This window comes from Macrotis lagotis, chromosome X, assembly GCF_037893015.1.
Source record: "Macrotis lagotis isolate mMagLag1 chromosome X, bilby.v1.9.chrom.fasta, whole genome shotgun sequence".
NCBI lineage: Eukaryota > Metazoa > Chordata > Mammalia > Peramelemorphia > Peramelidae > Macrotis > Macrotis lagotis.
Genome location: NC_133666.1, coordinates 159,365,932 through 159,382,877, shown reverse-complemented (window position 1 = coordinate 159,382,877; position 16,946 = coordinate 159,365,932). Strand labels below are relative to the sequence as shown.

Below are 16,946 nucleotides of genomic sequence, written 5' to 3'. Positions count from 1 at the left end.
ATATATATATATATATATATGTATATATATATATACATTTGTAGCTTTGACACCCTTCAACTGAGCTAAATGAATTGAAGGAAATGAAAACAACTAGAAAAGTATGGAATTGAACATAAAAGGAAAGGAATGAGTCTTTTATTCAACTATGAAAACTAATCAATTAAAATCTTGGAGAAGATTTTATTTTACTCCCATGGGATTTTAACAAAATGGAGTCATGTCCTAGGATATAAACAACTACTAAACAAATGTAAAATCCAAAATCTTAACTACATCATTTATCAATGAGAACATAATGAAAAAATCTCATTTGCAAAGGAAAAAGTTCCCTAAAAAACAAAATTATTCTTAATCACTTTATTTACATATAGATAACACACATACATACATACACGCACAATCCAAATTTATTATACCCAAATACATTATAGCAATGGATCAAAATAAGACTATAATGGAGAAGCACTTTCCTGGGAATTGTATACTAAATATTATATAATGAAAGGCACAGAACATAATTTAGATGAAATTATGTATGTTTATATATATATATGTTATCCATCTGAAAATTATAATCTCTTAATGACAAAGTACTGAAAAGCAGAGACTTTACTCTGCTATTTTAAACAATGACAATATTTCCAACAACATAGCAGCCAACAAACATTTGAGTAGCATTTTGGTGGTCACTTTAGAGGGTTTAACAGCTGTTTCCTTCATTTCTTAAACCACAATAATTTCTGAGTTAAACTACAAAAACTAGTTTATATTATTCTATTTCTACCTTGACATGTTGAAAAATACAATGTTGAAAAAAAATTAAGCAACTTGTGCCAACTTTCCATCAACAAATATTACACTCATCATCTTTATCTATGTGGTGCCATATACATTACATAAAAATTAAAATGTGTAGTCATTCTTGCAAGAAATATTTAAATTGTGTGCCAGTCAAGAGATATTTGGCAGTTCTATCTTGACAAATAATTTTTTCTACTTCTTCAATCAAGTAATTTAATAATACCTGAATTTATTTGATCATACTTGACAAAGCACTGGGTTTTCCTATGAATGATATTTCCTTACAAGAAAATGTTTTTAAGAGAAATATAATTCTTCTTTCCCTGGGCTTAGTTATTCTCTCTATATAAAACTTTGCATTCTAGTGGAACTGGCAATATCTGACTCTGGGAGAAGGAGTTAGTAGCTTTTCATGCCATATAAAAGAAATTTAGATAACAACATAACTCTGATGGATCTGGAAACCTTATTCTGGGTTCTCCATCTGATCCATTTCAGGTGATTTGTCCTTAAGGGATATGTTCTGAAGGACTTCATTTTGATTAGTAATCTGCATTGGAAAAAAAAAGGTTAGATTAAAATTAAGTAAATTTTCATATTTTATTCCCATGAGCCCATATTTAGCCTTATCTTGCTAATGTTGCAAGATATATTCATTCTCTTTTTTTAAAATCACAAATATTATCTAGAAAAATCTCAAATATTTTGCTTTACCAGTAAACACTGATGTCTTTCCAAACTATTTTTGTTTTATTTTTTGTTTTTTTTTGTTTTTTTTTTTGCAAGGCAAACGGGGTTAAGTGGCTTGCCCAAGGCCGCACAGCTAGGTAATTATTAATTGTCTGAGAACGGATTTGAACCCAGGTACTCCTGACTCCAGGGCCAGTGCTTTATCCACTACACCACCTAGCCGCCCTCCCAAACTATTTTTGAATGGACTTCCATGGCTCAAGGGTAAAGAGATATTTAGATATATGTTATATTTGTTAGGTTTGTATTTTTCAAAATGAAATAAAAGTGTTCAACACATACATATAGCAATTTGTTGTGACCTTTTCCACACTTATATGCAAAACTGGGAACATAACTTTGACAATGTTATCAGTGTTATACATTTTTCTGGTCAGAAGACAAAAATATCACAATCAATTTTTAAATTTATTGGAATTGATGCTTATGATTCTAAGTTCAGTTTATAATCACACTTCTCCTAAAGTATTTCAAAAGTTTCCTAACTGCATACCTCTAGCCTTCTCACTCCAAACCTTCCTCACAGCTACCAAAGAGATTTACCTAAAGTTCACATCTGACTATGTCAATCTCCTGCCCAATAAACTTCAGCGATTGCAACACCCACCAGGATAAAATGTGGACTCATCTGCTTAACATTTAAAGTATTTTACACCCTAATGGCAACCTACCTTTCCAATTTATTATCCACATTACTTCCCTTCATGTAATCTGTGGTCAAGCAAAACTTGCTTTCTTACTGTAGTACAATATAAACATTATCTTATTCATTTCTGATCTTTTTTTCTGTCACTCCTCATCTAAAATATTCCATCCTCACTTCCATATTTTCTACTGAAGATCTTTTCTGATTTACTCAGCTTTTGGACTTTCTTCCTTATAACTTCCTTGGATTTGTTTCTTATATATGTGAAAACCTATATATGTTCCCATATATGTTCAAACCTATATATGTTTCCTATAAATATGTTAAAACTCAAGAACTTAGTATGATTCCTGAACCTAATAGACATATATATATAGTTAAATTACTAAAATTGTCCACTTCTTTCATAAACTGCACCAAATTTACTCATTAATCTCCCTTATTTACACCATTTTCATTCTTGTTTGATGCTTATTATCTTAATCTCAAAATATTCAGTAAAAAATTAATTACATGCTGTCACTTGTTTAGCTATCTGTGGAACATTCCTAATCTCTTGAGGAAACTTGTCTTCTTTTATATAAACTGATCTTCCTTCTAGGTAAGGGTAATTTTGAAATAGTCCCATCTCTTCTTTTTAGTTTTCCTCTTGCATTTCTGTTCATAAAAGATTCTTTTCTGTGTCATTATGAACTTTCTTTGTATATCTCCTCAATTATGTCAGGAGTTAGATTTTTCTATGTAAGGTGAAAAATATTTTATGTGTCTTTTTCTTATGATATTACATAATGCAAAAGCCCTGCAACATATAGGTATGTGCTTACCAGATACTTTTGCATTAAATTGTTTCTGAATCATGATCAAAGAAGGGTTTAGTATTTTGTAGAATAGATCAGTATTTTGCATTATTGTCTTATAGGAGGATCAAATACAAATTTCTCTCTTTCGATAGAAAAGTTCTTCACATCTTGCCCTCTCATTTCCAAGCATCTCATACCTTTACCTGTACTCATGTATCCAATAACTTGGCTGGAATTCTCTTTCTCTTCATATCCATCTGCTGCATTGCTTGGTCTCCTTCACATTTTACTTAAAATATCACCTTCTACATAAGGTTTTCCTGATCTCCTTAATTACCACTATGCCTTTTCTTTATTTTGTTCCCAATTTATCCTAGTTTGTACATAGCTGTTTGCATGTTTTCTCCCTTATTGTTGTGTGAGCTCCTTGGGAATCAGGGACGTTTTTTTGGCTTTCTTTCTATAGAAATGGCCTGGAAGAACATAGAGCCTGGAAAACAGACTAACAAAAACAAGCTGCTATAGATATTTGGGGACAAGAAGATTTAATTTTTGTTACTGATGGCTTACATTAATTGCCTAACAATGGAAACTCAGGAACAAAAGTTTAGATAGTTTAGACATTTTCTTCACTCACTTCCAAACTACTTTCCAGAATGGTTGTATCAATTCATGAAACTACAAACCTATCTACCTCATTATTGAGTTCATTCTTCTACAAAATTTGCAATACTGTTTCCATCTTTTGTCTTCACCAATTTGTGGATATGAAATGAAACCATCGAGTTGATTTGACTTGCATTTGATGATAATAGCAAGTATCAAAATAAATGTTTAGAATCTACAAAGTGTTGTACAAATTTTGTTACAATTGATACAGTAACCATTCAGAATAGGTGCTATATTTTTTTCCTATTTTACAGATAAAAAAATTAAAGTAGCAATTAGCTGACTTACCTACTCTCATACAGCTAGTTAATGTCTAGGGCTAGACTGAATATAAGTTTTCCTGATTCAAAGTTCAGTGTTCTATCCACTATACTATCTTGGTGTATAATATGGAGCATTCTTAACTATACTTGTTAATAATTTCTCATTTTACTTTTGGGAACAGTTTGTTCACATCTCAGTTTTCTATGTTTTTGCTAATTTTCTATAGATTTCTGAGTTTAAAAACTTTTCAAAAATACTGCATATGAAGCTCTTTTCCCCACTTGACTATATTCTCTTTTTGCTTAGTTTACCATTTTTCCATGCAAAAGTTTTTTTTTTCATTTATAGGATCAACAATATCAATTTTGTAACTTAGTACTTGACTGTATTTCTTTTTTATTTAAAAATTCACCTATTAGTCATGGTTGTAGCTGATATGATTCTTTTCTATTCATTGTTGCTGTTACTTTTGTCATTGATTTAATTATCTTTAATATTCAAATAATATACTCATTTTAATGCAAAAAAATCAGAAACCTAATTTCTACCATAATACTCTCTAAGGTTTTTTTCTTGGATACTTTTTGTAACAATTCAGGAAACTTCATCTTGTAATGCAATGAGCCCTTTCCTAGATAACTTGTTTTGTAATTTATCATATACTGCATTAATAAAATCAATCATTCTTTTTTATTCTTGAATAGACTCTTCCTTTAATCTACTTTACTTTTTTAGCCATTACTAAATCTTTTTAATGATCACTAAACAGTTTGGAGTCAAGGAGGGTTATTCATCCACTATTCCAATATATTTTTCTTAATTCTACATTGGTTGATTTTATCGTGGATGCCTCTGTAAAGTATCTTTTTCATAGGTTGATAAATTGTAAAATTCTTGAATTTTTCTCAGTTTTCTTATTATTTCCTTATATTGATGTAATGCAAACTATGAGCACTGAAAACATCTCCATTTTAAGTTGTTACTTGTTGAAAGAAAATTTTATCATTATATGTTTACATGTTATGCATTGTATCCTTTATTTTCAAATAGTTGTTGATCACTTCTTTGCTGATTTTGTAATTTGTTATATTTCTATAGTTATTAGTTATGTCATTTAGGTTCTTTATTCTCTTTGTTTTTCTAAATTAGCATGCCCTCAGAAAATAAGGATGGCATTTTTTCTACTTTAATTTAGTTATCCCTTTTTTGGGCAACATCATTATTTTATTCCTATACTTATTGGAAAAGCTTCTAGTTAATTCCTATTTTATTTAATGATGTTTTTATTTTACAATGATAGATTTTACCATATTAAATATATCTTTTTATGTCTTTGATCGGCATAACAGGAAGATTTTTTTAAGTAAAAATGAGTGTAGTTCTTTGTCAAGGGCCATATGTATAATGAAGTGTTAGAGTTTTGGGGGGGAAGGAGCTTTGGATTTTAATATGATTCATCATGAATTTCTGGTACAGACCAACTCAGTTATGATGAATGTCTCTTGAATAAATTGTTGTAATATTCTTGCCAGAATTTAATTTAATATTTGAATCAATATGCATTAGTGCTATTGGTCTATAGTTCTCATTCTTTATAAATCTTTGCCCAGCTTCAATTTTAGGATTATGTTTGAATCATAAAATTAGTTCACTAGAGTGTTATTCTTTTCATTTTTTTGGTGTGTATATAGTAAAGCTGTAAATATATTTAAAATTTTCAGAGAATTCTTCTGTAAAATGACATTAAAATCCCCCCATCTATATACCCCTGACTTTACAATTTTGAAAATTTCTTCTAGATCATTGCTTACTATAAAACAATGCAATTGTAACAAACAATATGCTGTTTGTTATCAAAGTGTTGTCAATCATTTCTAAATCTTTTTGGCCCCATTTAGGCTTTACTTGGCAAAGATTCTGGAGTAGTTTGCCATTTTATTCCCCACCTCCTTTTACAGATGAGAAAACTAAAGTAAATAATGTTAAGAGAATTGCCTAGGATCAATCAGCTTGTCAGAGTCTAAGGCCAGATTTGAACTCAGGAAGATGAGGTTTTCTGAATTCTGGCTTGGAACTCTATCCACCTAGCATATATGCTTAGTTAGCTTTTCAAGATTTAACCGTTTGCAAAATTTTAAGTCACACATTTTTCTCCCTCCTCTTGATGCAGAACAGTTTAGTAAAAGTTGTACTTGTGCATTTCTGTTTAACATATTTAACATATTTTATGTAAGAGAAATTAGGGTTACAGAAAAGGAAAAAAACCCACTATAAAGGAAGAAAAAAATCTTTTAAAAAATGAACAATATATATTCAGATACTGAGTTTTTCTCTTTTGTTTCTTATATTCTTTCTGTGTGGGGAATGGCATTATCAATCACAGGTCTTCCAGGATAGTCCTTGTTCTCTAAACTGCTGAGAGGAGTAGCATCCATCATAGTTGATTGACTCACAATTTTGTTGCTCATAACGTACACAATGTGGTGCTCCCTTCACTCAGTATCAGATCCTGTAAGTCATTCCATGATTCCCTAAAATCCAACAATTTATGATTTCTTATAGAAAAATAGTATTCCATAGTATTAATGTACCATAACTTATTTAGCCATTCCCCAATTGATGAACAGAAAGAGTACTGCATGTGAAACTTCAGGAGTAGAATATGAATTGATCTCCAGTCAATTGGAAGAACTCACAAAGAATTTTAAAAATCAAATACAATTGAAATGCAAGAGAAAATTTCTTGCAACAAAAAGTTATAGAAGAAAACAATTTCTTTAAAAATACAATGAGCTGTACAACTAGTTTGCCTAGTGGATAGAGCACCAGACCTGGAGTTAGGAGGAGCTGAGTTCAACTCTGGTCAGATAGTTAATAACTACCTATCTGTGTGACCTTGGACAAATCACTTAAACCCATCGCCTTGCAAAAACAAAAAAAATGGACAAATGGAAAAAGAAAATAATTACTTGAAAAATACAAATGGGCAAATGAAAAAGGATAACAGCTCCTTTAAGAATAGAATTGATATGGAAGTAACTTTTGCCATGGACTTATCATAAAGAATGTGATCCACCCACGACAGAGTTGTTAGTGTTGGAACAAAGACTCAAACACATTTTATTATTATTATTATTATTTGGGGGAGGTGCAAGGCAAATCAGGCTGGATGGCCTGCCTGGCGCCGCATAGCAGGGTGATCATTGGGTGTCTGAGGCCAGATTTGGACCCGGGTGCTCCTGGCTCAAGGACCAATACTCTGTCTGCCTCCCAGCCACCCCTACTATTATTACTATTTTATTTTATTTTGGGTCTTTTTCTTCTTTTTTTTCAGTTTTTGCAGGGCAGTGGGGTTTGGGTGGCTTGCATGGCACAGGGCTGGGTGATAGTTGGGTGTACGGGGCCAGATGTGGGCTCAGGTGCTCATGGCTCCAAGGCTGGTGCTCCATCCATTGCATCACCTGGACATACCTACAATTATTACTTTTATTTTTTTAATTTTAATTTTTTTCTCTCCCCTTTACTTTATCGCTCAAGCAAGTCTATATTTATGGAGGGAGGGGGGTATTTCATTTACTCTTAAACAAGAATATTTTATTAATGTAAAAAACATTATTTGAACAAAATGAGAATAAATGTTAAATAAAAAATAATAAAAAAATAGAATTGAGCAAATGGAAAAGGAGATGAAAATACTAAGTAAAGAAAGTAAAGAAAACAACTCCTTTAAGAAGAAAAAGGGACTAATAGAAGCTAATGACTTCATGACACTCCAAGAATAAATTTAAATACTAATAAGTCACAGTTATGATTACACAGGACTTGATTGCATCAATATTAAAGGATCTATCTGCCTGGAATATGATATTCTGGAGAGTAAGAGTGCTTGGATTGCAACCAAGAATTAACTACTGATAAAACCAAGTATGTTCTTTTAGGAGAAAACATGGACATTTATTGAAGTTGGCAACTTCAAACTTTCCTGGTGAAAACATCAGAGCTGAACAGTAAATTTGATCTTCAAACAAGAGACTCAAGTGATACATGAAAAAGTAAACAGGGGAAAAGAAAAACACTGCTATTCAAGAAGATTAAACTGGTTACATCCCTACATTGAAGGAAGATTCACAAAATTCTGGAGAATTTTAACACTTTTAGAGGTAGTATAATTAAGCTGAAGGTTTGGACATAAGTTGATTTTGGTGGAATGATTTTTTAAAACTACGATATTAAAAGGTAGGATTTCAATGAAATTAGAGTAAGGGGGAGGCAGAATGGGATACATTACATCTCATGAAGAGGCACAAAGGACCTATTATGTAGAGGAAAAGAAGGGAGAGAGGGACAACCGGTTGACTGTTACTAACATCAGATTTAGCTCAAAGAGAAAATAACACATTTATTCAGTTGAGTTTAGAAATTTATCTTAACTTTCAGGTATTAGGAGGAAAGGGGGGAGATTTGGAGTGACTGATAAAAGGAAGAAAAGAAAGAAGGGGAAAAGAAAAAGGAAGAAGAAAAATGAGGGTGACTCATGAAAGGGAGGAATATTTAGGGAGGTGGCATTCAGAAGCAAAGCACGGGTGAGGCAGCATAGGATGAAAGTGGGGAAAATGTATAAATGGAGTGGAGATAGCATGTAGGTTAATGAAGGTTTGGTAATTAAAACAGTGAATGTGAATGGGATGAACTTTCCCAAAAAATAGAAGCAGAGAGCAGAGTAGATTAAAAATCAGAACCCTACAATATGTTGTTTAAAAGAAAGACATTTGAAGCAGGGTAAAGGTAAAAGACTAGAGTAAAATATAGTATACTTAACCAGAGGTGAAAAAAAAAACTAGAAGAACAATCCTTATCTCAGACAAAGCATTTGGAAAAATCGATCTCATCAAAAGGAATAAGGAAGAAAATTACATCTTCTAAAAAGTGCCATAGACAATGAGGGAATTTCAATACTGAATATATATGTATCCAGTGGTAGAGCATTCAGTGTGTTGGAGAAGATGTTAAATGAGTTATAGGAAGTAATAGAAAGCTAAACTTTACTGGTGAGGGATCTCAGCCTCCCTCACTGTGAGTTAAATAAATCTAACCACAAAATAAACAAGAAGGGACTTAAGAAAGTGAATAGAATGATAGAAAAAGTAGAAATGATATATCTCTGGAAAAAATGGGGATAGAAAGGAATATAACATTTTTCAGTGATTCATGGTACCTGCACAAAAATTGATCATCTTTTAGTGCATAAAAATATAATAAAATGCAGAAAGGCAGAAATATTAAATACATCCATTTCATATCATGATGCAATAAAAATCATGTGTAATAAGGGACCATGGATAGAAAGAGTTAAAGTTAATTGGAAACTATATTATCTAATTTTAAAGAATGCATGGTAACCTAACTATTCCGTACTGAGGAGAGAGGGGTGGGAAGGGAGGGTGGAGGAAAATTTTGTAACTTGGAAATATGCATGTACAATGGATGAAAATAAATAAATAAAATTTAAATAAAAAAGAATTAGTGGATCAAACAACAAATCATTGAAATATTTAGTCATTTCATCTGAGAAAATGACAATAAGGTGACAACCTACTGAAACTTGTGGGATGCAGTCAAATAGGTTATTAGGGGAAACTTTTTATCTCTAAATGCTTACATAAATAAAATAGAGAAAGAGGATCAATGAATTGAGCATGGAACTAAAAAAGCTAGGAAAAAACCAAATTAAAATCCCCAACTGAATACCAAATTGGAAATTCTGAAAAATCAAAGCAGAAATTAATAAAATCGCAAGTAAGAAAACTAGTGAACTAATAAATCAAACTAAGAGTTGATCTAATGAAAAAGTAAATAAAACAGATAAGCTTTTGGTTAATCTGATTTTAAAAAAAAAGAAAGAACGAAACCAAATTAACTGGGTGAATTCACCATCATGAAGGTGGAAATAATTCAGATCTATTTTTCTCAACTGTGCCAATATATTTGATAATCTAGATGTAACAGACAAATATTTGCAAAAATATAAACTGCCCAGGTGAAAAGAAGAGGAGACTTAAATAACCTCATCTCAGAAAACAAAATTGAACAAGTCATCAATGAATTCCCTAATGAAAAAATGCCCACTGTCAGATGGATTCACTAGTGATTTCTAACAATTATTCAAAGGACAATTACTTCCAATTCTGCATAAACTATTTTTTTAAATTCGGCCAAAATTCTTTCTATGACCCAAATATTGTAGTGATGCCTAAACCGGAAGAGTTAAAACAGAGAAAGAAAATTATTGACCAATTTCCTTAATAAATATTGATGCAAAAGTTTTAAATAAGCTTTTAACAAAGACATTACAGCACATTATCACTAGGAAATGCAATATGATCAAGTAGGATTTACCAGGAATTCAGTATTGGTTCAATATTAGAAAAGCTATGAGAATCACAAACCATTTCAAACTAGAAATTATATGATTATCTCAATAGATGTTGAAAAAGCTTTTGATGAAATACAATGCCTATTAAAAACACTAAAGAGCATAGGAATAAAAAGAACTTTCCCTAAAACATATTATTTGTTTTTTATGCATTCCCAATAAGACTAGGGGTGAAACAAGGATGCCAATTATCACCATTATTATTCAATTTTTTATTAGAAATGTGAGCTTTAGCAATGAGAAGAAAAATAAATTGAAGGAATCGGAATGGATAATGAATAAACAAAACTCAGACTTTGCAGATGCCATGATGGTATGTCTAGAAAGCCATAGAAAATCATCCAAAAACTACTGGAAGCAGTTAGCAGCTTTAGCAAAGTCACAGGCTATATAATAAACTCACATAGATCATCAGTATTTCTATATATTGCCAACAATACACAGCAGCAAGACATAGAAAGAGAAATTCCATTTAAAGCAACTGTAGACAACATAAAAGGGAGTCTACTTGCCAAGGCAAACTCAGAAACTATATGAAAACAACTATAAAAAATTTTTCACACAAACAAAATCAGATTTAAATAATTGGCCAAATATTGCTCATGAGGTAGGCCAAACTAATATAATAAAAATGGCATTTATATCTAAATTATATTACATATTCAATGATATATCAATTAAACTTAAAATTACTTTATTGAGCTAGAAAAAATAGTAAATTCATATGGAAGATCAAAAGATCAAGAATATCAGGTGAATTAAGGGAAAAAATGTAAAAGAATGCAGTCTAGCCATACCAGATATAAAATTATGTTATAAAACATTAGTCAACAAAGTATTTGGTATTGACTTTGAAATAGAGTGGTAGAGTAGTGGAATAGATTAGGTGCAAAAAAAAAACAATAGTAAATGACTATAATAATGTGCTATTTTACAAACCCAAAGATTCTAGTAACTGGGATAAGAGCTCACTCTGATTAAAACTGCTGGGAAAAGTGCAAGATAGAAAGGGAGAAATCAGGCAGAGATCAATATATCATACTCTAAACAAGATTTGGAAATGAAAGTTGATATCATAAGCTAATTAAGAAAACAAGGAATTTCTCAGATTGGTCAATATGACCAGAAAGGACAATAATCATTGTTGGAAGGGTTGTGGGAAATTTGGGACACTAATACACTGTTGGTGAAGCTGTGAACTCATCCAACCTTTCTGGAAAGCAATTTGCAACTATGCCCAAAGGGCAACAAAAATGTGCATAACCTTTCATCCAGCAATACCACTACTGGGTCTATGCCCTGAAGAGATGATAAAAAAAAAAGGGGGGGGGGGGGTAAAAACATCACTTGTACAAAAATATCCAAATTGGCTATCAAGTAAATGTCCTTCAAATGGGGAATGGCTTAGCAAACTGTGTGTATGTATATCATGGAACACTATTGTTCTATTAGAAACCATAAGGGATGGGAATTCGGGGAAACCTAGAGGAAATTGCATGAACTGATGCTGAGTGAGATGAGAAGAACCAGAAAAACATTGGACACCCTTACAACAACATGGGGGTAATGATCAACCTTGATGGACTTGCTCATTCCATCAGTGCATCAATCAAGGACAATTTGCAGCTATCTGTGATGGAGAATACCGTCTGTATCCAGAGAAAGAACTGTGGAGTTTGAACAAAGACCAAGACCTATTACCTTTAATATAGAAAAAAACTGATATCTTATTGTATTATCTTGCTATCTCTTATATTTTATGTTTCTTCCTTAAGGATATGATTTCTCTGTCATCACATTCAATTTGGATCAATGTGTTACCATAGAAGCAATGTAAAGGCTGGCAAATTGCCTTCTGTGGGGGGTGGGATGAGGGAAGTAAGATTAGGAGAAAAATCGTAAAACTGAAATAAATAAAATCTTTATTAAAAAAAGAACACAAGGAATAGTTTGCCTGTCAGATCTATGGAAAGGGGAACAGTTTTTGACCAAAGAAAAAATAAAGAATATTATAAAGAGCAAAATGGATAATTTTGAATATATTACATTGAAAAAATTTTACACAAATAAACTCAATGAAACAAAGATTAAAAAGAAGGCAATAAGTTAGAAAACAATTTTTACAGCAGGTGTTTCTGTCAAAAGACTCATTTCTAAACTATATAGAGAAGTTCATCCGATTTATATGAATACAAGTTATTCTTCAATTGTTAAATAGCCAAAGGATATGACAAGGCAATCCTCAAATTAAGGGGACAAAACTATCTACAGTCAAATGAAAAATGCTCTAAATCATTACTAATTAGAGAAATGTAAATTAAAATAACTCTGAGGTACCACCTCACACCTAGCGTATTAGCCAATATTACTGAAAAGGCAATAATCAGTATTGGAGAGGATATGGGAAAACTGGAAAACTAATGCATTTCTTGGTGAAATTGTTGACTGAGCCAATCTTTCTGGAGAACAATTTGGAATTATGCCCTAAGAGCAATAAAACTATGCTTACTCCTTGATCCAGCAATGCCATTCCTAGGTCTGTATTCCAAAGAAATCACAAAAAGTGCAAAAAATCCACAACTACAAAAACCTTTATAGCAGCACTTTTCATAGTAGCAAAGAATTAAAAATTGAGGGGATACCCATCTGTTAAAGAATGACTGCACAAATTGTGGCATATGAATGTGATAACATTATTGTTCTATTAAAAAAAAAAACTATGAGGGATGGGACTTCAGAATAGCCTGAAAGGTTTTGCATGAACTGATGCTGAGTGAAGTGAGGAAACCAGAACAACATTGTAAATACTAACAGCAACACTGAGTGATGATCAACTATGATGAACTTGTTCCTTTGAGCAATAAAAGACAATTATGAAAGATGTGATGGGAAAAAATCCATATCCAGAGAAGGATTTAGATGCATATGAAAGCTCACTATCTTCAATTTTATTTCATTTTAATTTTTTATAATATTTATTTCTTTTTCCAATTATATGAAATCCTTTTTTCAAGGTTTTGAGTTTTTCTCAATCCCTCCCCTCTCACCCCCATAACAGAAACCAATCTGATATTAGGTTTTAAATTTATACCATGCTAAATAGATCCATGCTGATCAAGATGTGAGAGAAGAATTCAGGTCCAAACAGAAGAAAAAAATATCAAAGAAAAAAATAATGTAAAACATAAGACAACTTTAAAAACTTGAAGATAATAAACTTTGGTCTTCATTTAAACTCCATAGTTTCTTCTCTGGATGTGAATGTTATTCACTATTATGGGTCTTTTAAAATTGTCTTTGATTGTAGAACACTGAAATGAACAAGTTTCTGAGTCTGTCCTGACAGGTAGACTCCAAAGCATTTTATGTTATCTGAAGCTATTTTAAATGGATTTTTCTTTCGATCTCTTGTTGCTGTATCTTGTTAGTAACATAGAAATTTCTAATACTTTATTGAATAATAGTGGTAATAATGGATTTCTTTGTTTCATCCCTGTTCTTACTGATAATGCTTCAATCTTTCTGGATATGGAGATTTTTCTTAAGGAATTTATTGATGGCTTATTCAAATTCTTTTTCTGAAATGAGGTTATTTAAGTATGTTATTTCCTCTTCTATTAATCTAGTCAGTTTGTATTTTTGTAAATATGCATCCATATCATTCAATTTATCAAATTTATCAGTTGGGTAAGTAACTCCAAATTATATCTTTAATTTCTTCTGCATTGGTTAGTTCATCCTTTTCATTTTCGATACTGGTCATTTCATTATTTTCTTTCTTTATTTTAAAATCAGATTAATCAAAAGTTTATCTATTTTGTTGGCTTTTTCACAAAACCAACTCTTATTTATTAGATCAATTTTTTTCTTGCTTTCAATTTTATTAATCACTCCCTTGAGTTTCAGAATTTCTAATTTCACATTTAATTGGTGATCTTTAATTTGTTCTTTTTTCTAGCTTTTTGAGTTGCATCCCAAATTCATTGATCTCTTCTTTCTCTATTTTATTCACATAAACATTTAGAGATATAAAGTTTCCCCTCAAAACTACCTTGGCTGTATCCCATAAATTTTAGCATGATGTCTCATTATTATCATTTTCTTGGATATAATTATTGATTATTTCTATGATTGGTTGTTTTAATTCAGTTACTTAGTTTCCAATTTGTTTTTGTTTTTCTTTTCATGGTACATTCCCTTTATTAATGTATTTTTTTTGTACTAAGGTCTGAGAAGCATGCATTTATTATTTCTTCCTTTCTGCATTTGATTAAAAGGATTTTTATGCCCTTAGTACATGGTCAACTTTAGTATAGGTGCCATTTACTGCCAATGAAAAAGGTATATTCTTTTCTATCCCTATTAAGTTTTCTCCAGAAATGTCTATCATATCTAAGATTTCTAAGATTTCATTCACCTTCTTAAATTCCTTCTTGCTTATTGTATGGTTAGAGTTATCAACTTCTGAGAGAGGCAAGTTGAGGTCCACCATTATTAGAGTTTTGCTGTCTATGTCTCCGTGTGTGTGTGTGTGTGTGTGTGTGTGTGTGTGTGTGTGTGTGTGTGTGTTAATCTCACTCTGAGTCAAATGTGATGACAGTAGGATTCAGGTGATTCTCATTCCCTCCCTTTTTTTTGGCTATTGCAATAAATCCTTTTTACCTCTTCACATGACATAATTTATCCCATTAAACTTTTGCATTCCTCCTGTCTCTTTACCCCCCCACCCTTTTTAATGACATAATTTTTTTTAAAGCATTCCTTCAAAGTCATGGATATACAATGAATGTCCATATCTTCACTCTATATTCCCTCTAATAGAGGTGCAATTCTCAAGAGTTATGAGAATCTTTCTCTTTGGTAAGAATATAACCAGTTTAATCTTACTGGATAACAGTCTTTTGCTTTTCCCTAGTTTACCTTTCCATTAATCTCTTGAGTCTCCTGTTTGAAGATAAAATTTTCTGCTCAGTTCTGAGCTTTTCCTTAAGAAAGTTTGTTCTATTTCATTAAAAGTCACCTGCTTCATTAAATGTCTGTATTGTCCCCTGATGGAGAAGGTTCAGTTTTGCTAGATAGTGGACTCCTGATTGTAATCCAAGTTTTCTCCCCCTCCAGAATATCATATCCCTGGCTCCCCAATCCTTTAACTTTGATGTAGCCAGGTCATGTGTAGTCCTAAGTATGGGTCTTTGAATTTGAATTGCTTCTTTCTGGGTGCTTCCTGAATTTTTTCCTTGATCTAATAATTCTGAAGTTTGATCAAAATATTCCTTGGTGCTTTCATTTTGGATTACTTTGAGGAGGTGATTGATAGATTGTTTCAATAATGATTTTGCCCTCCTGCTCCAGGATATCAAGACAGTTTTCCTTAACTATTTCCTGAAAAATGGAATCCAGGCTCTTTTTTTTGATCAAGGTTTTCAAGTAGTCCTATGACTGCCAAATTTTCTCTCCTAAATCTATTTTCCAGTTCAATTATTTTGGCAATGAGGTATTTTATATTTTCTTCTATTTTTTGATTTTGTTTAACAGATTCTTAAAGTCTCATGAAAGCCATCAGCTTCCATTAATCCCAGTCTATTTTTCAGAGAGAGGTTTTTCTACATTTACCATTTGCATTTCTTTTTCCATTAAATTAAATCCATTTTTTTTAGGTTTTTTGGCAAGGCAAATGGGGTTAAGTGGCTTGGCCAAGGCCACACAGCTAGGCAATTACTAAGTGTCTGAGACCAGATTTGAACCCAGGTACTCCTGACTCCAAGGCCAGTGCTTTATCCACTACGCCACCTAGCCGCCCCTAAATCCATTTTTAAAAGAGTTGTTAATTTTTTTATTTGCCAGTTGTGATTTTGAGGGAATTATTTTCTTTTTTTATTTGTCAAATTGTATTTTTAAAAATATTTGTTCTTCATTCTTATTTTATTTTATTTTAATTTAAGGCAATGGGGTTAATTGACTTGCCCAGGGACACACTGCTAGGTAATTAATATTAAGTGTATGAAGTCAGATTTGAATTTAGGTCCTCCTGACTTCAGGGCTGATGCTTTATCCACTACAACATTTAGCTGCTCTTCTCTAATTGTATTTTCTTTCTAGGTTTTGCAAGGCAATGGGGTTAAGTGGCTTGGCCAAGGCCACAGGCCTAGGTAACTATCAACTGTCTGAGGCCGGATTTGAACTCAGGTACTCCTGACTCCAAGGTCAGTGCTCTATCCACTGCACCACCTAGCCGCCCCCTCCAATTGTATTTTTAAAGGATTTTATTTTTCCTTCAGTTACTTTTTTTGTAAGATGTTAATTTTCTCTTGCATGGTATAATTTTCTCTTGCATTTCTTTTCCCAATTTTTCCATTTGTTGGGGTTTTTTTTAGGTTTTTGCAAGGCAATGGGGTTAAGTGACTTGCCCAAGGCCACATGGCTAGGTAATTACTAAGTGTCTGAGACCGGATTTGAACCCAGGTACTCCTGACTCCAGGGCTGGTGCTTTATCCACTGCGCCACCTAGCTGCCCCTCCATTTGCTTTTTAAACTCCATTCTGATCTCTTCTAAGAAGTCTTTCTGGAATAATGCCTAATT

General features: G+C 32.1%; 1 long non-coding RNA gene across 1 annotated transcript in view; it reads right to left on the bottom strand.

Moving 5' to 3' along the window:
• Window positions 1–391: 391 nt before the first annotated feature.
• Window positions 392–16,946, bottom strand: part of LOC141500186 (uncharacterized) — a 127,405-nt gene continuing 110,850 nt past the window's right edge. Inside the window, exon 3 of the long non-coding RNA XR_012471883.1 lies at window positions 392–1,354. This is a non-coding gene — a long non-coding RNA (uncharacterized LOC141500186). The remainder of the gene's footprint in view (window positions 1,355–16,946) is intronic.